This window comes from Pseudochaenichthys georgianus, chromosome 3 (genome assembly GCF_902827115.2).
Source record: "Pseudochaenichthys georgianus chromosome 3, fPseGeo1.2, whole genome shotgun sequence".
Lineage (NCBI taxonomy): Eukaryota > Metazoa > Chordata > Actinopteri > Perciformes > Channichthyidae > Pseudochaenichthys > Pseudochaenichthys georgianus.
In genome coordinates, this window is record NC_047505.1 from 24,580,042 (window position 1) to 24,603,047 (window position 23,006).

Sequence of the window (23,006 nt, forward strand, 5' to 3'; positions counted from 1 at the left end):
TTTCTTTTGTAGCACATATTTAACAGAAAAAAAGTTCTCAAAAATACATGCAACATTTACTTTTAACTATTGCTACTGTAACAGAACACCAATGTGGTGAATCTCTACTTTTTAAATGAGAATCCTCGACAATATCTACAGCTTCCACGACAACCAGTCCTCTATAGGCCTACATGACAGTGAAAGTGCACCACTTTTCAAAGAGAGATGTTGCTGTCTTGCATCAGGCAAATGCCCCACCCTAAGTTCAGTTTGCCTGTGATAATATCCTCTACTTTTATTATTTTTCACGGTGTATTTCATAAGATTTCACATCAGCATTAGGAGGGCAATATCTTTAAAATCTACTCATGAAAAATACATTACAGCTCAAAGAAAGCTTGAAATTGCACTTTATGTAACACATTTCAGCAGTGTTTCCTCATTCCACTCAAAAAACACTGCAGCACACTGCCTGCATTTTTAACAATAACATCAGACAAGAGCTTTTATTTTTTGCATTATTTGTCAGGGTTACACAGAGGAATCGGTTAGATAGAATAAAAGCAAAGGAGAATATGGGCTGGTTACCAGCTGGTTCAAATCATATGGGTTAATTATTATCCATGCATTTCTTTATAATCACAATAAGAAGGAAAATCCGCCCTATTGGCCAAGGATTTTTATCATTGGCCCTCATTGTTCTTACAAAAACAGAACCAACAACAGAATGACACTCAAATCAAGAGCAGCAAAGCCAAGCAAACAAAAACATATCATTTCTCAACTGAAGATCTGTAATCAAAGTTTGAATTTGTTTTATTTACTTGAATTGTATATTCAGCCTTTTCCACAGAGCAACAACCATGGCACAAATAAAACAAATACTTGGCTCCATTCGACACATTTGATTGGTTCGTACATATCTCCAAGCTCTCGTCCTATATCGCGATACTGCATATGCTTCCACTGAGAAGCAGACCCTGAGCTGTATTCAGTCGCTGTTGTGGCTGGGAGGCAGCACACTCAGCCAGTCTCTTTAGTTGATTCAGCCTGAGGTAACACAGGACTCTTTTAAACTCACCGACCAACCGAAAACAACTACCTCTGGTGTCCCCTGAACAATCTCCCGCTCTGTAAAACAGCTTTTATTCTGCAGGTAAGGTTGCTAATGTTAAGTCTTGTTGGCTCCCTCTGTCCAGACACTTGTATGCAGTGCTGCTAGCTGATATGTTCACAGTTTAACATCAGCGAACATTTAAACCGCACCAGTCGTGTGTTTCCTATTCTGTCACATGTTATTTTTGTGAAGCACTTAACCGATAAACGTCTAATACAACCTCAAGCTTGTCGGCTTCATAACGGAACCGGAGAGGGAATGCAGGAACTTCAAAGCTCTGTGTTGACTTGTCTCTGGAATGCAATACCTCTGTTAGCTTGTATGCTAACGATACATCTGCTTAGTATAAAGTATGCTGTTGGCTGGCTCACTAGCTAGCTGGCTAGGTTTTCCTTCCAGCTCATCACCAAAAGTATCACCTTTTACTGCATTACTGTCATGCTGGACAGGTTGTGAGGATGTGGCTACGCGAAGAAGTCATGACAAGCCTTTTCTTTAATGAATGGACCAGAACAGAAACTGAAAAACTTAACTTCTGTCACCGGTTAGCTAACGTCCAGATATCTTTGGGTTTTAAATGCTGTTGATTTTCAGTAAAGATTTATTTTCAACTCATGACGTGAGCCGTTTCAACAGAATAGCTACTTTCCATTGCTGGTTTACTCAGATACTCATCGGTGGAAAAAAGAAAGATGTATCTCTTTCTAATGTGCAGTAACTTCTCCACCATTGTAAGATCGTTGTGCCACGCACTACTGTAGCTGTCCTGTTATTAGGTTGAAGACCACTTTTGTGCAATTGTGTTTTTGGAATTGCAGCAATCATAGATGCAATGACCCTCCATTTACTTTTTAAGAACAACGACTGCATACACTTTGCATTGTCTATCCACACTAGACCTTTGCAGACTAATCCCTTTATGTTTAGGTATTAACGACACAGCTGTTAACAAAGTGCATCGTTTAGTATCCCATTTAGTTGACATTAGGCTATTTAAAACATATTGACGTTGAGTTTCGTTACCATTTTGCAATGCATACCAAAGAACATAACATGAGAGCTATATTCCTATTGGTAGTGTTGTTTTTGTGCTTGATATACGTGGTTTAATAACAATACTGTTTGCTTAAAAGTACTATATTTATGTAGATTGTTCAAATACAGGTGTAATGTGTTAATGACTGTGGATTAGGATTACAATGTTCCGAATAACAAGCAATTAATTAACCTAATGGAAGATGTAATGGTATATAGTATTTATTTGAAATGAAAGGAAAACACAGCTGTTTTTTTTTAAAAATAGCTTTAATAGGAATATAAAGAGTGCACTGAGTTTGAGGTATATGGTAATAATCCCTTGTCAGTGTGAGCGGCGAGAAAAGCATTGAACACTAAAAGCCAGTGGGAGGAAGGAGCTCTTCTGGCACTAATGGTGCACCTTCGTTATGTCAGTCTAATGCTGGGGTAGGAAAAGAGGAAAAAGCTATAGCTGCAAAAAAAACGGTTTGCTTCTAACTTGTGACAGAAGTGAGATCATTATAAACTTAAACAGACTCTATTATATTATACATCAAATATCGGCTGATTGGAGTTTTTCAAACATTAGCACATTAAACACGAACAGTTTTGATAATGATCCCTTTTGATGTTGTTGTTGTTATGATTGGTTTGTGAGGGGGACAGTTTACAATAGAACAAATATTCGTCATTGTAAATAAGCTCGACTGTGTATTGAAGAGATCTGATAAAACATTTCTCATGTTATATATATATATATTCTAAAATAATATGATTGCAATAATCATGGTATACTAGAGGAGAGTTATTTCATTTGTTTTAGTTGCAGTGCTTTTTACGTCTGCTGCACTTGCTCAGTGTGATCTCTGAATCTGTGAACTTCTCCGTATTGTATTGTCCCATATATCTCTTCTATCAAAAAGGTAAATGTCTAAAGAGGTACTTTTTTATGGCTGGTTTAGGCCGAGATTTCAAATTGTAATGATATATGTTGCACATTAGGTCTTTGTGCAAACTGCTATGATTTTATATGTCAAACTGCACCACAGGCTTATACCAAGTCGTTTTGTATTACTGTGGCTGACTGTCAAATACCTTAAATAGTTCATATTTCGCTCAAGAGCCAGCTGAAACTTGTTTGAAGGTTACACTAATTGAAATGCCTACGTCTTTTCTCCTACATCCATTCGTATGTGTAGCCCATATGCACACTATTTACTTGATATTAATCAGTTCACTTTATACTCTGACTTTTGAAATTGTAATGTATGCCATAGTCTGATTACATATCTGAACTGTGTTGGACTTCTAATTGTAAGGGAAACCTCTGTGTAGCAATGCAGTGGGAGTCACCGACTCAGGAAAGAGACATGGGAAGAGCAGGAGCTTTGATGTCAAATGGTTTATTTGGAGCTTCGGCCGGAGAATTCACATCACAAGTCCAAGAGCCAGAGGTTCTGACTTCACGGTAGAGTTGCCACGTCAATTCTGGAGCGCCTCTCTCTCGTTAGCCCATTTAACTGGTTTCACAGAGAGTAATCAACATATTTGAGAAGATAGCCTAAACAGTTGGGAACACTGAGTTACTTGCGTCTGACACTTATGGCCTCGAAGATTTCACACCTTGGAGTTGACAAACACAGAGAAGGAAGTGTCCCAGTGTACCCACAACCATCTGTGACCTAGGGTTGCCCGGTCATAGAATGGGAACAACAACATTATGGCTGAAGCAGCCTATCTCCTTAAAGGAGATAACAGACGTCATATCTAGGAGTCTAGGACAATTATTTCCCTAACACTAATCAGTTTTTGCTTAACCCCATTACCCAGCTGTGTGTTTGCTTAGTCGCTGAGTTTGTTTAGCATGTAAGTGTCTGGCAGGGGTCAAGACTAACTTTGTCCGCATTTGGAGAACATCAAGCATTACATATATTCTGGTTTATACACCTTCTGTTGGTTAAAAAAAAAAAAACTTTCAAAATAGTATGTTTGGGGTCAGCAGTAATCATAGTATCAGCGCAGAGGCTGCTCCACCCAAATGAACCTAAAGCTTGAAAAGTAACAATACTTAAATAAATCAGAAGCTGAGAGGACAGTTGTCAACACACTTAACAACATTGCAATTAGAATACTGAAAATTAGGCTTTTGCTAATTCAGAAACAATATATTTAGTTAAAGTTTCACTTTGCGTACCACATCAAGCCGTGCAGTAGGAAATTATTCCTCATACTGAAATGCACCATTTAACTCTAGGGTTAATAACTGCAGTACAAAAGTTCCTTCTTGTAAATATTGAGCAATACCGTCTGATGATTTTTGTATTTCTACTTGGTTTTAGGGGCTTCAGTTAACTGGTTATATGTGGTGTGATTATCCAGACCTATTTTTTCTCCAGTCATAATCAATGACTTAATGGCAGCCATTTTGTCAACTGAACTTTGGCAACCAACAGCGATCGGTGGCAGCCGGCCTGGTTACCATTTCTAAAATACGCTGCTGGGTGCCGTCTGATTTCATTTGATGCTCTGAACATGATCTGCATGAACCAGAAAAGCAATGGAGTGAAGCGGATGCAAGGTTTTTTCCCCTGGTGGAAAGTGAAGTGAAGACATATTTTAGAGACGGAAGCGAAGAGCGGTTGTTTTAATTGTATGAATAAGAAATTCGTTTTCATATATTTAGGTTGAACTCTTCAAATTCCTTGGGGATATTAATATGTTTTCCATCGAGACATTTAGCATTGATGAATTGATGAATTGTGTCAGTGACTGGGAAGGGTACAATCATCTTAATGAGCAGCTTCTGTCTGGATTTAGTTTTCATATTTACATGCTAGTTACACTGTGTTTATGATGAGTGTTTTTTTTTTTATCCAGGCGGGTAATTACATGATAAAGATACAATTAATGTAACATTTTACTTTAACCATGAAGTGTGTTCATCGTACCGTCAAACTGTTTTACATCACCATAGATAATTTGTTTCTTTTAGTTTAGTTATGTCATTTGTTTAATACAGTAAATCATTTGACATTCATTTTCTGAGGTTCATTTAATACGAGTATGGTGCTATAGCAGTTTCAAAATACATGTTTTAACTAATTTAACCCTTTGCTTTCCCCTGGTTTGTTTTTTGGAGGTTGGTTTTGGCAAATTACTGCTTTAAACTACTTACTGACTAAAGCTGCTTAAAATGAACTGATGCACTAGATTGTACAAGGCGAAATATCTGTAGACCAGGTTTATATAATACTGAATTCAAAATAAATCTCAATTAACAGAAAGAAGAATACGAACTTTGAGGATGGTTTCATTGCTCGGCCTTCCGATCTATCAGGCTTCCAACAAATTAGCTATAAAACCCTGTTCCATAGAGTGTGTATTTGTACTCTTTCTGAGTGGTGGCAGATTGCAATAACACTGGCAGAAGTTGACAGCTTGCTAATTAGGCTGTCAGCTAATCTGAGCACAGAGTTGATAGGAACACGGAGAAAAGCAGAATAGTGTTCAAATGCAGAATACATTTGAACACTATTGCATAGTTAGTACAATACTCTATTAGAAGAAGATTCTGAATTAAACTTGGAATACCAGCAACCTATTTATTTTGGACCCAAACAAAGAGCTTTGAATCCATACATCTTGGCACCTGCAAAGTGATCCTTTAGTCACTGGTATTGATCAACAGCTCTGCCCGCCCCTTTAAGATCTATTAAGGCCATTTCCTACTGTGGTGCAAAATGTATCTTTTCAGAACTCCGGCAGAAAGCAGCGTGTCGGTTGTTTTATCTAGTTTCACTTTAAAGTTCTGCTCTGGAATACTTTATTATATTAGAATGTCACTGCCTATTGTGATGAGCTGTGTGTTGGTGTTGGAAGACACTTGTACTTCAGTTTTGTCACACCTAGTCCCCCATATAACAGCTGAAGATGGCTCCTCTGACAATGGCTTCATCACACCATCACACCTTTTATGTGCATGCTTTCACATATAATCATGTGTGTGGTCATATAGAAACAGCCCTGTGTGCAGCTCTGATTCCTGAGCTTGCTGTTTGTTGGGTGTCTTTTAATGGCAAATTCGACTTACAACATGTAAACCGAATCCTCATGATTCTGTGGTATTACATATCACAGTTCTCGTCTTGAACCTGTGATTCCCCATTCAGTTTATCACCTCCAGAAAATAATAAACATAGGGCCCTATGTAGTGTTATCTGCTGAACTTGCCAGAGTGCTGCTTTATGTCTCTGTGCTTTGATTTATCGTTGATATATGTCCTTCCAAAGCCATTTCCGTCTGTTCTCTGGTGAGTGCCCTTAATCAGCACATTTCACCACACTGCATGAAACGGTCAAGTGGCCTTGTGGCTGAAGTTCTCTCTTCTTGTTTCAAATGTGTGGTCCATTTATAAAAAAAAAAAAAAAAAGTCGAGGAGTACAGGACAGAGAGGAGTAGACAAATGGTAGCAGGGTTTTATATTGAACTTATTTTGTATCCCCTTTCTGTGCTACTTGTATTGTAAAATATAAACCAGACATGCAACTTGTAGCATGCCCAATCCTTTGCCGTGTGCACTGTTACTAGTTTAAACACTTGAGACCATTGCTACTTCATATGCTCTCTGAATGTCTACAAATACAGCAGTCCCTATTATTATACTGTAATGCCTAAGCATTTTACCAAGTCTAAACATGTCTTATGCAACAAGAACCAAACGCATAAAGATCTAAGTACAGGCTTGAATACATATTTGAATATGAGCATGACGTCTTCTACCTACCAGCTTGAATTCCCAAAGCATTGGTCACTTTGTGGTACTTGTCCCTGCATGGTCTTCTGAGCAGCATCTGATGAGAGGGGGTCAACACTAGGGGTGCAACAACTAATCGACTTAATCGATTAAAATCGATTACCAAATTAGTTGCCAACTAATTCAGTCGTCGATTCGTTGGTGACGTCATCACGTGCGTTTTACGCGCCGTTAAGCTACAACGTTATTGGTACTGGGGACATTTAAAAAATATATGTCGTGTATTATTGATACAAAAACATTATATCACAGTCTTAGTGTGGCCAGCTCGTTTCTAATATGCAAAAAGACAAACAAATGCGTCTATGATGTATTTTCGATCAGACGAGATCTCTCTCCCTGGTCTGTGTGGGAGGGGGCGGGGCAGTTTACACACACGCGGCTGCTACATGCAGCAGCACACTGCGGAGATGGCGGAGAGAACGCCGCTCGGAGGTGTTGTTAAACTTTACCCGTCTCGATGCTCGTTGCCAAAAGTGCAATAAGAGTTTAGCATGTAAGGGCGGTAACACGAGCAATTTATCTAAACATTTAGCAAAGTGCTCCACATCCAGACGGAGAAATGCACCGGGTTCGACTGTCTTTCTAGCAGCTCTGTAGCCCCGTCCACGAGTAACGTTTCCTCGTCAGGTGTTATGTATGCTAGCAGCAACACACAGAGTTAACTCCATTATACAAACATGGGTTAATGATTAGAGGTAACCGAGTTATTTAGTTTGTTAAAGTTTCAGCTATTCTGTTTACAGTTCTGTTATCACATTATTTATTATTTGCTAAAACACTTGTTTCTTTTGATGTGAAATATTATTTATTTAATTTAAATGAAAAGCAATGTTCATTTTGTAAACAATTTGTTTAGTTAATTTAATAATATGTATTTTTTAATCAAGTATTCATCTTTATTGTCTTCATTGTTAGTTTCCACATGCCTAAAACAACCTCAAGCTAAATCTAAAAGTTGATGGCTAAATAAGAGCGCTTGAGAAATTGTGCAAGGCGTAATAGTCCGAATAGTCGATTAGTCGTTTCATTAATCGATAGATGAATCGACTATCAAATTAGTCGTTTGTTGCAGCCCTAGTCAACACAGCTTCAGTATGAATCCATCCCTGCTTAAGCCAACAGATAATGTGGTCGTCCTTGGTAATCAGGTAGCTATTACTTACTTATTTATTTAGTAAGACTCAGAATATTTTAAATTCTGCCTTAAACTCTTTATTGGTGAATATTATACATTTTGGATGATGCAACAATTATGCTCCTCATGTATTTATGCAAAGCAAATGTAACATTTATTTTAATCCATGTTTACAAGACCTATTTTTGGAGTGTGTTTATCATTATAATTTAGCTCTAAAGGTCTGCATAAAGCTCAGTCTTTTCTCACACTCGAGGCTTTCCCATCTGTTTCCTACCAGCAGCAGAAAAAGGGGTAAAGATGCCAAATTATTATCATTGTAGGTTTACTGAAATGTTTGGGAGGCAGGATAGAATAGGATTTGGCAAAAATACAATACCATGAGACGATTGGGAATTTAAGCCGGTACAGATTTTATTTTTTATTTTCTTACTAATCTAGCTATCCCTTAAATGTATTTTGTATTAGACCATTGTTGGCAATCTTGCAAATTACTGATCAGGACTGCTTCATTGCCATATGGCTTCAGGTGATTTTTGCATCAGTGTGATGAAGTAGCTTGATTTGTCAAGTACTTCTTTTACATGACTATAGCCAAAAAAAGACTATTTTATTGTTTCTCAATCAAATTTCCTGAAAATGCCTTAGAGACATTATATTACTATTATGTTGTATATACTATCCATTTTGCCTATACTTGGTAGCCAAAGAGAGATTATCCGATGTGAGTTGTGACTGATCCTGCAGATGGCAGCTCTGCTGTTGCTCTGTTACTTGCTGAAGTTGACCAGAAAATCCCCTTTAAATGAACCATTTTCTTCTTTTTGTCTATCAAACCCCACAATCTAGCATTTTAGAGGTAAAAGCTGCCATCTTGTGTATGTTGGTCTTTTATTGCTGTCATTTACTTGAATCACTTGCTGAGTTGCTGTTGGGTTTTGATAGAACAGGCTAGTTTTATATCCACTTTACACTGAGATCCTTTAGTTAGATAGGATGTTATTCCCAGCTGTGGATTTACCCATCTGGGCCTCTTCATTCCCCCTGAGATCTGATAACCTGTGCAGGGAGTTTCCTATTTTTATAAAGAGCCAGTCAGATAGGACAATTGTCAACTATAGGATGTCTTCAGCCGCAAGAAACACATTTCTACCATGTGTTTTTCAAAAATATGACACCTGTAAAATATAACAGTCTTATAGATTGAAGTTAAATAGTTAAAACATTTACTTTCTAAAGAGTAGCTCTACTGCTAAAAATGTGGACACCAAACCACTCCTAGCTTGGACCTGCTCTGTGTCAACTTTCCTTTAATGAACAAAGGAAACGAATAGAAGACTGCTCCTTAAGCTTGCCTAAATGTCATTGATGTCTCTCCTACAGAAAGCAGTCATTTTCTGTGTGCACCACTGCTGTAGCTGCTTGAAGCTGCTCAGGCTGAGCTTTGTGTTTAAGGCAGTGAAGCCAGGTATTCCCTATGCTTGATAATATGCTGTAGGACACATTGATGTTACTGAGCAGGTGAGGATAATCTCACACAAACTCAACATTCAACTAGGATGTTTCACGTTCATATTTGTATTGTTTTATGCCAGGACAAGATTTAACAATATTTTTTCCTTCCGAGATAATTGTGAGCAACTCAAAAAGTGGCCTTTTCATCTGTTGGGTCAGGTGATTCTCCGGCTGATATCTCATAGTCTGGTCTTGACATTGGATTGCAGCTGTCCGTGTTAAAGTGTCTACCCCTATGTTGGTATGTCACAGGGTTTGCAGTTTTTCACCTGCCATCGCCTAGCCCCCCCGACAGCCCCCCCTGCGCCTCCTGAAAGGACTAAACTAAATATTTTATTTACTTTAATATGCACTCGTTTTATTTCAGCTCAGTGTGTTTATTTCTTTGCTGTCATTTAATGTCTCTCTAGTTTCTCTCCTCTCATTTTTTCTCTCTTCTGCGATTCGCCGAGTGTTGGCAGCCTCTTGCAGTATCTACTATGTCGACAGCCTCTTGCAGTATCTGCAATGTTCACTCCCAGATTCTCCCTATTTTTAGGGCACTGTGTCTTTACGATTGCAAACACTGCATCCGTCACAATGAATTTACCTTCTTCTATTGTCGACGGGTATTGTTATGCTTTATAAACTGCTTGGCTTCAGTCAATCAATAGACCTTCATTGTTTTGAAGTTACCTCTTTCTGAGGACTCAAAAGTTCACAGCCCAACAAGCACTTCATAGTGGCTGCTTTGTTAGTTTCTCCAGCTTTCATTCTGTGTTATAGTTTGGCAGTGCGTTGAGGGGTTGGATGAGTCCAGGCTCTCTGTGGGACACTGCTGTTGTAAACCCTTGCACTGTGACCCACAAAGTACAGCCAACCATGGCCTGCTTCAAAGGCAACACGCAGACAGCTTATGTCTGCATACTTTGGAGCAATAACCCTCCCCCAGGCACGTTCCTCTATACCCCTCCTCTGTACTAAATACCAACCAGCCCCCTACAACAAAAGAATGGCCTTGGTTGCCCCTCAGGCACACAGACAACAGCCATGGACATATGCTGCTGTCTCATTGTTCTCCATACTTTTTGGCTTTCAGTGATCAAGTCTTACAGAAAAATTGTGTCTAACACTGATTTTGTATCGTGGATGTACAGTAGCCAGGATTAAGATCTGATGGGTCCAAACAGGCTTCCCAAGGAGTTGTAACACTCTACGGGGAACACGACTCTCTGGTTGGCTGGCTCATGATCATGTGTGAAGGGCTTGTTCCTTTGCCTCCTGTCCTTTCTGTCAGTGTCACTACCAGAACCTATTAATAATACAATTTAAACTCATTTTAATCATATAACCTTTCAAAACCCAGTTCAAAAGTGCTTTACAATAAAGACACAAAGAAAAAAAAGGCCGAAAACTAAACGCATGTTACCCGGAGAGGAGAACAAAGTAAAATGTCCTAAACAACATACATTTTATTTTTTTGAATAATGTGGTTACAGTTATTTAAAAGATGAGATAACGTTTCACGAAAAGTGTCATGCCCCATTCGTACACATCACACATTTAAGCTAATAATGTAGTGCTGTTCTTAGCAACAACCATATATAGCGGCAGTCTGATTTACAAGAGTCTGTTCAATGGTAGGGAATATAGATGCCTCTGTGTTTAATCTTAGCTTATGTTCTTTGCTACCAAAGTTCATAAGACTTATTTGTTATACTGCAGGGCTCAACGCTAACATTTAGGGATGCACGATATTGGTTTTTTGAAACCGATACCGATAACTTCCTGCTTCTCAAGACCGATACCGATAACCGGTAATAATATAATATATATATATATTAAATGTACCTGTAGTTTTTGCACACCTGGTGGTAAAAAAAAGATTAGTAGTGAGCAAATGACATGAGAATTACTACTATGAACAAAACAAAGCCAAGAACAGTTTTGACTCTTCAAAATGACCATATTTATTTTCCTTTTTCAAAAGCCTCGTCGACAGGTAAAAGCCCCGGTGCCTTTGCAGCTGGCTTTGGATTCGCCGCTAGTTTAGCAGCGCAGGCGTCTTCGTACGCTTTTAACACACCATCGTAGCGATGGCGATGTTTCAGGCGACTAATCAGGTTGGAAGTATTATAACTTATTGCCTTTTTCCCTCCTCGTGGAACTTCTGCATTGCATTTGTTAATACAAATAGCAAGTGAACTATCTAACTTTGAAACCTGTCACAGCCAGGCATGAGTTAGGGAGCGCTGGATTTGTGAAAAACTCCCCTCTTCCTAAACCACTAATACCACAGTACTGGCAAAACGGGAGGAGCCGAGTGAAAAACAAGCGCCCCTCATCCCAATCCACCCACACCGCAGTATTTTTTTCTTTTTTTTCACCCAAAGAATATATTTTATATTATCGGGGCTAAATAATACTTTTATCGGGATGACGTCATAATTCCTAATATCGGACCGATAATTATCGTGCACCACTACTAACTTTTAAAAGTGGTTGCCAGGCTGGCAACCAGGCATCAGCTTTTGGTTGCCAAAACTGAAAATACGGTTGCCATTTATAGTCACCTTATATTTTAAATAATTAAGATACTATACAGTTATACATCAACTTAATAATGAACATGTGACACAAAAGAATGTTCAAATGCTTTACAATAAGTAAATAACACAATTATTTGAAACTTAAGTGGTAGTAAACTTGTCCACCCTCAATTGCTGGTATACAAAATACCAGTAGTGCAGCTGTTGTCATGTTCTTCACAGATCCCTCACAAATGAATTGAGCAAGTCACTAGTTTCTTGGTCATCCGTTGTCTCCCTTTCAAATGTGGGTTTTCTTGACCTTTTTGCTGACCCCCAACATAGATCCACTGGCCCTTCAGCATTGAAGTCTTGGATTGGCCAGACTAATACTTTTCTAATGTTAAATACATGAAAACCATTCACAGTTCAGAATTAGATATTAATTATTAATGCTGTAATAACTGGGTTACCTTTTTATAGAAGTGATTATATTTGTATGCCAATATTCTCCTATGGTAAAGTTTCGTTTTGCACTTTTATTTTGGTAGTAATAGGATCGGGACTCTTATTTTGAAGGAACTTTTACAGGAAGTGAATGGACAACGTAGCAGAATGTATATATTTGGCCTCCCAAGACTTTACACATTTCCTCTTTGCTTTTCTTTCGGGTTCACCTTGCGCTTTATCAGTTGAATCACTTTGAACATTCGTTTGAGATGTTGACGGGTCGGCCAAACTTCTTACCCCACAGTCAAACAAACTTAATTTGCTTCGCCATTTTTTGTAAAACAAATACACCGCGCACGCGAGTAAACATGCATTGCTTTCTGGCTCCGTAATCACACCAATGCACGTGCAACTTAAGTATCAGGTTCCGACTGGTCATAACAATAATTAAATATCACTCTTAATACAACAAATAATTAACATTTATCTATTTTGGGGTGCACATTTAGTTGTTTGCTGTCCTTATTTCTTTGTTAAAAACTGGTTGCCAATGACAACCTGGCAACCGTTACTGTCGAGCCCTGTACTGACAAGCCTCTCACTCACGATAGACTTCCTGTGTTTTTGCTTGTTTGTCAATTCCCCTCCATAATGGAATTGAGTGTTAAAAACACTTAACTTTGCCGTCTACTCTACAACAGCGGCGAGCAGCAATGAGCCTCGCAACGAGCCTCGCAACGTCCCGACCAATCAGAGCACACTGGGCTCACAGGGAGGGAGGGGGGGTAGGAGCTCCAACAAGCCGTTTAGGACAGAGAGTGAATAGAGAACCACAGTGACGCGTCCTAAAACCCGGAAGTAAGTTAGCATTTTTACCACGTCCGGTTCCTTCGATAAAAAGCAATGCAATGTCTCCATAGGATTTTGGAATATAGCTCCAAATAAGGTCTGTGTTTGACACAAATTGAAGAGACAGATCACGTTTTGTTCTATGACATTAAATACATCAGCAGTGACCCCGCTGGTGATTTTTGAAGAGTTTACGTGTCTGAAAAACGATGGTTGTTAACAAGTGGCTGAATAGGACTACAGAAGTTGTCCAGGCCGTTTTACGTCATTACACCGAACACGTAAAACACTCCCGTTAAGTTTGTTTGCCCTGTTCTGCTTGAAAGCAAGTACCTGCCTCCTGCAAACTGTTCAAACAAACACTTCAACTTGTACCATTTACAATCTGTATGTTTGAATATGGATCTTATGTTGGCGTGACGTTGAAGCAGCGACCCTGCTGTAGTTCCTTTATAGCATAACGTTAGCATTTTGCTTCTTGCGACTAGATTTATGCTTCGAAAATTATAAAAGTAGGGTAGACATGTGGATATTATCCGGCTGAACAAAACGTGATCCGTCTCTTAAATGTGTGTCAACCACAGACCTTATTTCGAGCTATTTTCCAAAATCCTATGGAGAAATTGCATTGCGTTTTTGACGAAGGAACCGGAAGGAGTTTACATCCGGGTTTTAGGATGCGTCACTGCGGTTCTCTATACCTGGTGAATACACTCACATGCTATACAGAGACGCTGTATGAGAAACCAATGTGATTTTGGAAAATTGTACAATTTATATCTATTCTAGTAGACCTCAACAATGAAAATATGATCAGTAGAAATGGCCATGACATGGGACCTTTAACTTTGCCGTCTACTCTGTCCTTGGTTGTTGGCGTTTCTGACAATAGACCTTTTTGTTGGGTTTTGTTTTTCTGCTTTTCTTTATGCATTTAAAAGAAACATGTCTGTATTTTAATTCATGGCCATTGGGACTATGAGTCATACTGACAGTGGACTCACCACCTCTGTTGTAGAGATGTGCGAAACATGGACTCCGGCAAAAACAGCGTCTCTAGAAAGGTTGCTTCAGTTTTACATATATAACGCTGAAACTCATCTTTTGGTCAGACCAAAAGTAAACACAAAAAGAACCCCCCGGTTTAGTTAACTATACAGAGATTCACTTCAAGGACGAGCCAAACCGAAAATACCTGAGTAAAATGCAGTCAGTTCTAAAGATAAAATTGTACTGGCACTACAATATGTTTCTTTAAAAATCTTCCGATAGCTCGTTTAGAAAGTTCACCACTTCAAAATAGACCCACATCCATTTTTGGCTCTGAATAAATACATTATAGTTTTTTAAGTCTACTTTCCTTAACCTTCGTTCTGTATGAATTTATTGCATGCCATTTCGAAGCCATATTAAAATCGGCACAACAATATATATAACCAGGAACAAAAACTAGAAAAAATATGGAAAAGCACAAAGACGTAAAGCAAGAAGATAATACATACAAATATTTCATTAATATTGAGACAATTTATCATAGAGCTGGAACGACTGAGATAATCGATCGGCAGGAGATTAAACTGCAGCAGTTGTGACACTCAGTCAATGGTTTGACGCATTTCTCAAGAACAAGTGCCAAACCGGCTTCTCCTATCTGAAGATTTGCAGCTGTGCTTTGTCTTGTATGATAGTTAACAGAATATATTAACTCTTTTGACTGTTTCTCAAAAAAGCAAGTATTAGGATGCTTTCTTTCACATCTCTTTGTCATTTGATAAACACAATGATTAATCGAGAAAATAATTGTTAGTTCCAACCCTACTTCATCACAGCTCAATAACCCCCATCTGTCACACGCACATTAAAGATGGAAACAGAAGAGTAAAAGCTCCAAACGACACTGACTTCTGCATAATGTAGGAGCTACAACATTTTTGAACACATGCACATCTGAGCAGTTGACTGTGATGTTGTCGCAGCTTCGTTGAGGACAGTCACAGTGATGCTCCCATGCTAAAAAAAAGTATGTGCTGCACTATGCTGTGATATGTTTTATTTATTTATATTTTTAGTTTTTTCGTAAAAGCAGGAAGGTAGTTGGCAAGAAAAAGAATTGAAGCCTACAAATGATGTTATATTTATGAAGGAGTTCTTTTCCATCCAGTTTGACGATTGAAGCGATCAGTGCATGAAACTTGTGTAGTGAAATGTCCCTGGGCTGCCATTTCACTTCACTCTCATAAGAGCCATCCGCTCTTACTACCCAATATAGAAAGATGTCTTGGTTAATTGTTTTAATAGCCATCTCTACAACTCAACATACTCAAATACTGCAAAACTGAGCCACTCTGAAAGACCACTTATCTTTCCTGAACAAAATTAGCCTTCCACCACCCTCCTTCGCTTTGCCTCAGTGACATTCAGACTTGATTAGGCTTGCACATGAAGTTTTCCTTCTTTTAAGGTAGGAGGCGCAACCTTGGCCCTAGAGACCGGTTATGTCTTTATTGGATTGGCTGGACATATTAAGCTAGGATTTCCCAGCAGAGTTTGGCTGCAGCCAACAAACCTGCGTCATCAGTACTTGTTTCAGCTGTTCTTCATAGCTTTTTTTGTAGCCTCATGTCTGGACACTTGGTAGCCTCTAATAATTTAACTCCTTACGGTCAAAAAATCCCTTATTTGTTAGTTGATCAAAACTACCCAATCTGTTAGCCACTTCACGCAATACAGCTTACTGACTAATGTCAATGTAACAAAGCTAACCTTTTAAGTTATTCTTTACACCTGAGCTTGCAGTAGTATGTCATTCATAGACTGAGAAATGTTATATTTTAACTTAAGGCTCCAAAAACATTGATATTGATTGTTTTTCATGGTTATCCAACATTTTGAGTTATACAGAGTCTTATTAATGTGATCAAGGAGTAAGCCATTACATGATTTACCAACAGACATTTGGACCTGTCATCAGTTTCATATTTTAGGGTCTATCATCTTGTCAGATAAATTATGACGTTGAGCTAAAATCACTGCCTGGATATCTTTTTGCCCTGAAATTAAGCCAACCCAGTATTTGACTTCCCTTTGAACTGAATAGAAAAATATCCTGAATCTGTTAGAATTGTGTATATATAAAAGCAAAGCACTAATACTAATTGCAGTTTTTGACAATGTCCTAAAACACCAAAGCAGTCAGGGTTTGATCGAATCTTATCTGGTTAATTATCTGATTTCTGGAAAGTTTCTTAAGAGAATTTATTGAATTTTTCCGATCATAGATCAGCTAACTTATCTTCCGTTTCTGTATTCTCTCCTACAAAAGCACAGGACTTATTTTGTAATTTCCGAACAGAAGCCTCTTTGCTAATGAGCTATACTGCTCAAACTGGCAGGACAACAGGGATTTCAGTTGGAAATAACTGGTTGAATTCAGACAACTTTATTTAAGCTTTACAATGACATTTACAGCACAATGGCTCAGTGGTTAGCTCTGTTTCCTCACAGCCAGACAGCTAGAACCTGCTGGTCTTTGTGCATAGAGGTAACCTTTCCCCCCGGGTTTGCAGTGGTTGCTTCTGTTTCCTCCCACAGTAGAAGACATGTAGGTAGGGTGAAATGGAAACTCTATTGTCTATAGATGCCCCTCGCAAGCATCAAACATTCAATAAGAGATTAAAGCGTTATTCTACTTGGAAGGCTCATCAAAGTCCCAGATGAATGACGTAAATCAGTGCTGGATGTGCGTGGTAGAGGAGATGTAAAATGTCCTTTTTGTTATCACATTTTTGAGTAGGCTTTAGTTGATCAGTCAAACCAAAAGAGATTGCCTTCAAAAGAGTTGAAGGTATAACACGTCTTTTACATCATATTGGAAGGCTGGGAATGATTTTAGAATGTGTCTTTTGATGGGTCAAAGCACATTTTAAAGCCCTTCTCCCTCAAATGAGTGATTGATGGAAATATTAAACCCAAGATTCAGTCACTTTTTAAGTATTGGCCAATCCACAAGTAGAAGCCACAAGTGTACATATACTGGAGTGTTGAAGCAGGAGACTAAAGCTGTTTACGATCATTTGTATTTACATGTTAATTTAATTATTCCTCTTTCACTTATTTTCTATCAGCCTTCTCATGAATCCCACTGAAGTCTTTAACCCTTGGGAATGTGGACTGCAGTAAAGGGAGTGTTGCTGTCTCTGTAGAGCTCCACATATGAAGAAGTGCATCTGAATAAATAGTCTTTGCTGTACCATCAAAGCACATGTCTCCTCTGCTCTGCTTCCCCACCGCCCGCACCCCCTGTATACCCCATCCCATGCCTGAGCAGCACATTTTCCATTCAGCTCAGCTCTGACAGCCTGTGTAGGAAATGACGAATTTGATGGACCATGGCTACCAATGTCATATCTTCAACCTGCTTTATCCATCTAATGTAAAAAGGACACTGATAATTCAACCAAGGGAAGAGCCTTGTTTTTCTCGGATGATATAATGGAAAGATATGATGCATATAGATAGGGTTTTATAGATAACGATTTCTATAGATAAAGAAAAAAAGTAATCAGGCACAATGGTCACTTAATAGATTTCAAGCTGTGGTTTGTTGTTTAGGGTTTTGTTTAATGGACCTTTGGACTCGTTTCCTTTGGTTTAGCATCATTACCTTCTACAGAGGAAGGTTTGTGTCGTCAGGTAGTGAATGAGATCATTAATGTTCACAACTGCAGTAAAGACGAGCATGCTGCACAACTTTGTAGGTCTCTAGCTTCTCCATATGTAATACACATTCAATATTTTACTCTGGAGGAGTAGAGATTTGTTGACACTCATGAACTCACTTCATTTTCATAATAACTGACAGTTGTGGTGTTGCAACACTGTACATTTTGCATCTATAAAATACAATGCATTGCATTGTGGCGTAAGTATTAGATGCTTATGCAATGTGCACAATCTTTTCAATCCATTTCAGGAATTTAGAGGGCACAACATATTGAGCATTAAAATAACACTTCACAATTAAGCCAATCAAATAGCGTAGTGAAAATGTAGTGCACTTTCACTTACTTTATTCGCTACACTAAAAGTGGTGTTATACTGTACGTCATTATAAGAGGTGTTTGTCTAATTATTTATCCCCCCTATTTACTTAATTGAGGTTGGCAGAATATGATAAAACATCTCACAATTTAATGCAATCCATTACAACACCACTAATGGCATCAATGCTAAAACGTATAACTTAACAGACTGCGGCAAAATGTATTAATTATATTTCATTCGTTTGCACAGGAGGAGTATAAGATAAGAGGGACGCATTTCAGTCACAGCCTAAAATGTGTTTTCCATGTTGCCTTCACGAATGTAAAATAACAGTACACAATAAAAAGTGCTGTCCTTCTTAACCTGAAATTATGTTGTAAACAAGTCTTCCGGATGTATTAATGGCCACCAGGCAGGAAAACAGGGATGTGCCACGCCTGTGCCGAAATCTATGCACAGAAAACATACATTCCCATTTTTAACACATTAACTAGTTTTCTATAAAAAAAAAACAGCATGTGCTGGTGTGTATCTTTGAATGAGATATCAGTGTTCATAATAGAATAAGGGAACATTTGATGTCTTATTAATAATGTTAAATAATAATTTGGGTGCTATAAAAAGCCATATTCATGTGCTATGACTCTGCTTTGACTTTGTTCAACAATCTTGCCGATGCAATAACATTAGTGGAACTTCACTGATTTTTATGTATTTTGTAAGTTGTTAACAAATCAGTGTATTGGCAAAAGTATTGATGTGCCACCACGTGATTACGGTTGTGTCATATGGCTAAAGAAATCTGACAAAAGGTAATATATGTTCTTATTTTTGTTGAGTTTTAGTCATGAACCTAACTTAAACAGGTTTACGTGGCCCTTGATCTATAATGGCCATGAAATGAATGTGTATGATTACATCACAGCTAACTAATCACACACAGAGAGAGAAAGAAATTACTTCAGACTCTTCCGAAATGTTTCCATTGGACATTTGGACCGTGGCAGAAGTGTTAAAGCCAAGCCACATGGACATTCTTGGTTACAAACTGAGTAACATGCTGATAGACTTGTGAAAAGTGTCAAAGACTTGACATGGCCTTGTTTGATAATCTGTAAAACTAGAAAGACATTTCCGAATCACCAAGTATAATAGCTTTAATACCCTTACCATATTCCTGTGATCATAAAGACATTTGACTGAAGGATATACTGAAAGGAGAGGAAATGGTCTAAGAGCTACAGAGAGAGCTGTAGGAAATGTATACAAGAGCAATTACAGGATAGAGAGAAAATATAAGATGGACAGAACACTGCCGCCCTGACGGGAGTAATAATTAGCTTAGAAAGGCCACTTAAAGGTAACCCTGTGGATTACAGCAAACACAAGGTCAGCTAGAAAAGCCTTTTACCGCTCTCAATGCCAGACAACCTGGATTTCTGGTAAAATCTTCACTTTGTTGAACAAAGGTGCTTTACATATTATTTCTCAAAACAGACCTTGTTTGTCTTGACTATCACTACTCTGCATCACAAAGCTTTGGGTTTTCTTTCCCAAATTAAATATGCAAGTCTATGTTTTTCTATTCTATTAAAACCTCAAGGGCAACACCCTATTTCCGTGATAATGAAGGGAGGCTAAATGTTATCTCTTTGCAAATTGATGGTTAATTTTCCCACTGTGCCATTATTTAATCAACATGTTTGGCTTAGAGTCACACCAAGCTAAAAGCACAGTGTGTGTTCCTTGAATCTTTCATCAGGAACTTGCTGTTCCTGTAATTATTCCTGCAAAGACCGCTGGTGATCCCATAATTTCATTAGGAACCTGACCTTAGATTCCTCTGGAGGGAATCAGATGAGACGCTTCCTCTCCCGCACTGAAATCACAACAAAGATTTCTGCTCTGCTTCCTGCCTCTGCCCCCTCTTCTTCTTCTTCATAAAGCCCGCGTCACACTGTCCCGAAATTGACACCAGATGGACACACGGTAAAGGAAATGTTCAAATTCGGCTGTGATCATAACAACATCGGTCCATTCGTGAGGGCATCTTAAGCCATCGTATGACCGCCGGTGGAGTTTCTCAGGCTCCGGCAGCAACTTCGTGAGCGGTGGCACAATCTTTGGCATGCCAAAAAATTTACGAAAGACCTTGCGAAGGTTCATTTTCGTGTTGAATTCGTGTGTCCATTTTGCCCTTCGTAAGGCCATCGTGAGGGCATCTTGTGAAATTGTGTCATCTTCATCTTTACTTTGTGTGATCATCGGTGCCATCGGGCATTTTTCGCCTCACAAAGACAATACGAAGGAAACAAGAAGCTGCCCGATTGTCTTAGGAAGGCAACACGACTACGTGAAGCCCTCGCAATGCCGTTGTGTAGCCATCGTATTATAGTACGATGACATCGAGATGGGACCACCACGGTGTCGGCGAAGACAGCCGAATTTGAGTAGCTCAAGCATTTCCCATGTGTCATAGTAACATGGACATATAAAAGGCCAGCCTCAGCATCTTCGTCAGTCAGTCCTGAGCAACTCTACAGTGCAGACTAGGCGTGTGTAACTCCCAAAGCTTCAATCACAATTAATCACAATTCAGTTCCTGCAGAATGGCATACTTTGATGATGAGACAACCAGGAAAAAGAAGGCGGCAGCATTGCTTCTTTTGATGCACCTCAGAGAACATGATGAGCAATTGTTACAGGCCCAGCACCTCCTCTTACAGGTAAAAATTGTCTTATTTCAATTTGCCATTTCTTGCTATTTGTGACCTGCTTTATCGAAATCAGTAGCAGTGATGATACCTGTATTAAGCAGGTGAAACAGGAACATGATGACGCAGTGTGCTATGTTTCCTTGCAGATCGTTTCTCTGGTTGTTTTATTGCACAACAAAATCATGTAAACATAGATTTTATACCATCGGGAAGTCACGTGCCGCCTTCGTGACCTAGTTCGAATGCATCGTACTCTCGATACGATGTGGTGTAGCCATCGTGTGGCCTTCGTGTGTCCTGCGGGTATAAACTACTATACAAAATCACATCTTCGTGTTGCCTTTGTGTGGCCTTCTGTAGGCATCGTACTTGCGTCGGCTGTTACTTGGCTGTTGACCAATTTCAGGGCCATTTTCGTGCTAAATTCACAATTCCATATTTGTGTGTCAATTTCGGGACAGTGTGACGCCAGCCTAAGGAAACAGTATCTAGACATTCCCACACCTCTCATTTCTGCCCCCTCACTCCCAGCAGAGGATAGACCCAGAACATTTCAGTACATTTGGGTTTCATATCTAGTACAGACTCCTTTTTTTTTTCTAGTAAAGAAGCTGTGGCGCCAGGCATGTAACTTACTTATTAATGCTCTAAATGTGCTCTGCATTTGGACATTTCTGGAAGTGAGACAACCGCATTACTTGAGTGTCTGTTATGAAAAATTACCTGAAACATTATGGTGTCCCACTTTCCTCATGTTTCTATTTATGTCTCTCCCGTGCAGTCTTCTCAGCCAGATGGTCTTGACATTTTAAGAGTGAGTCGCTCTCATTGAGGCATAATGATATATCCATATGCGGAATTGTGAGAGGAACCTGATCCTCCCCCCTCTCTCAGAAGCACTTTGTTCCCCTGTCTTTATTTCTTCATTCTGTCATATCTGCTAGAGATTGAGAGATACATACCATCAAAGCCTTTTTTGAAGCTTCCCACTCTCTTGCAAAATCCTTTTGATTTCCGACACCATGAGCTGCTTAATATTCCAAACTAGTCAGTGGCCTTTTCAGAGAACTAACAAGGTTCTGAAGATGCAAGTCTTGTCTTCATGTGAAAGGCAGCTGGGGCACAGCCCTCTGCTTTTTTCGGAGCTCACACACCGAGGTGTCTGTGCTGCCGACAAGTTCACAGTTGTTCTCGGATACACAGAGGCCGGCTGGAGATGTTCTCATGTCTATGGGCTCAGAACAGTCTCATAATACACACATGCACTCAGAAGGATTCACACTTGTATTTCATGATCCGCAAAAGGATTCAAACTTGTATTTCCGGATCCACACTTGTGTTTTTCAATGCACACACAAATGTGTTCCGTTTCATATACATGTAAATAAAATCCAAATACAGAAAAAAGTTTTACATGTGTATTTTTGATCCTCACATATTTGTTTTCCGTTTAAAACCTCTGCACCTACAAACACAAACCGCTTTCTGTGCACGGATCGCTGTGCATTCGTGTGTGGGTTTTTTGAGACTCCCCTGACGGTCAGCCGATTCGTACTTGTAATTTTTACTATCTATAGCCAATCAGATGTCTCCTCAATTCTAAGCCAATCACATGAGCGCGCCCCCACGAGGGTAGATTTCTTGCGTTCATGACGTAGCGCTTCATGTACGCATTTCGCGCAGTCCGGAGCTGACAGGTCCATGGAGCCTGCCTGCAGGCGCTAATCTCAAGACACCTCCACTCTCAGTACATTGCCACTTTCCGAACAGGAAATGCACGCAAATACAAGCCTTTATATTATTAAGGTACAGCGCCACTTTCCGAACCATTGATGAATGCTTGTGTACACAAAAACGG

General features: G+C 39.1%; 1 protein-coding gene across 1 annotated transcript in view; it reads left to right on the top strand.

Annotated features, from left to right (window-relative positions):
• Window positions 1–974: 974 nt before the first annotated feature.
• Window positions 975–23,006, top strand: part of glceb (glucuronic acid epimerase b) — a 58,765-nt gene continuing 36,733 nt past the window's right edge. The window contains exon 1 of the mRNA XM_034107440.2: window positions 975–1,138. The gene's annotated coding sequence lies outside the window, so the exon portion shown is untranslated. The remainder of the gene's footprint in view (window positions 1,139–23,006) is intronic.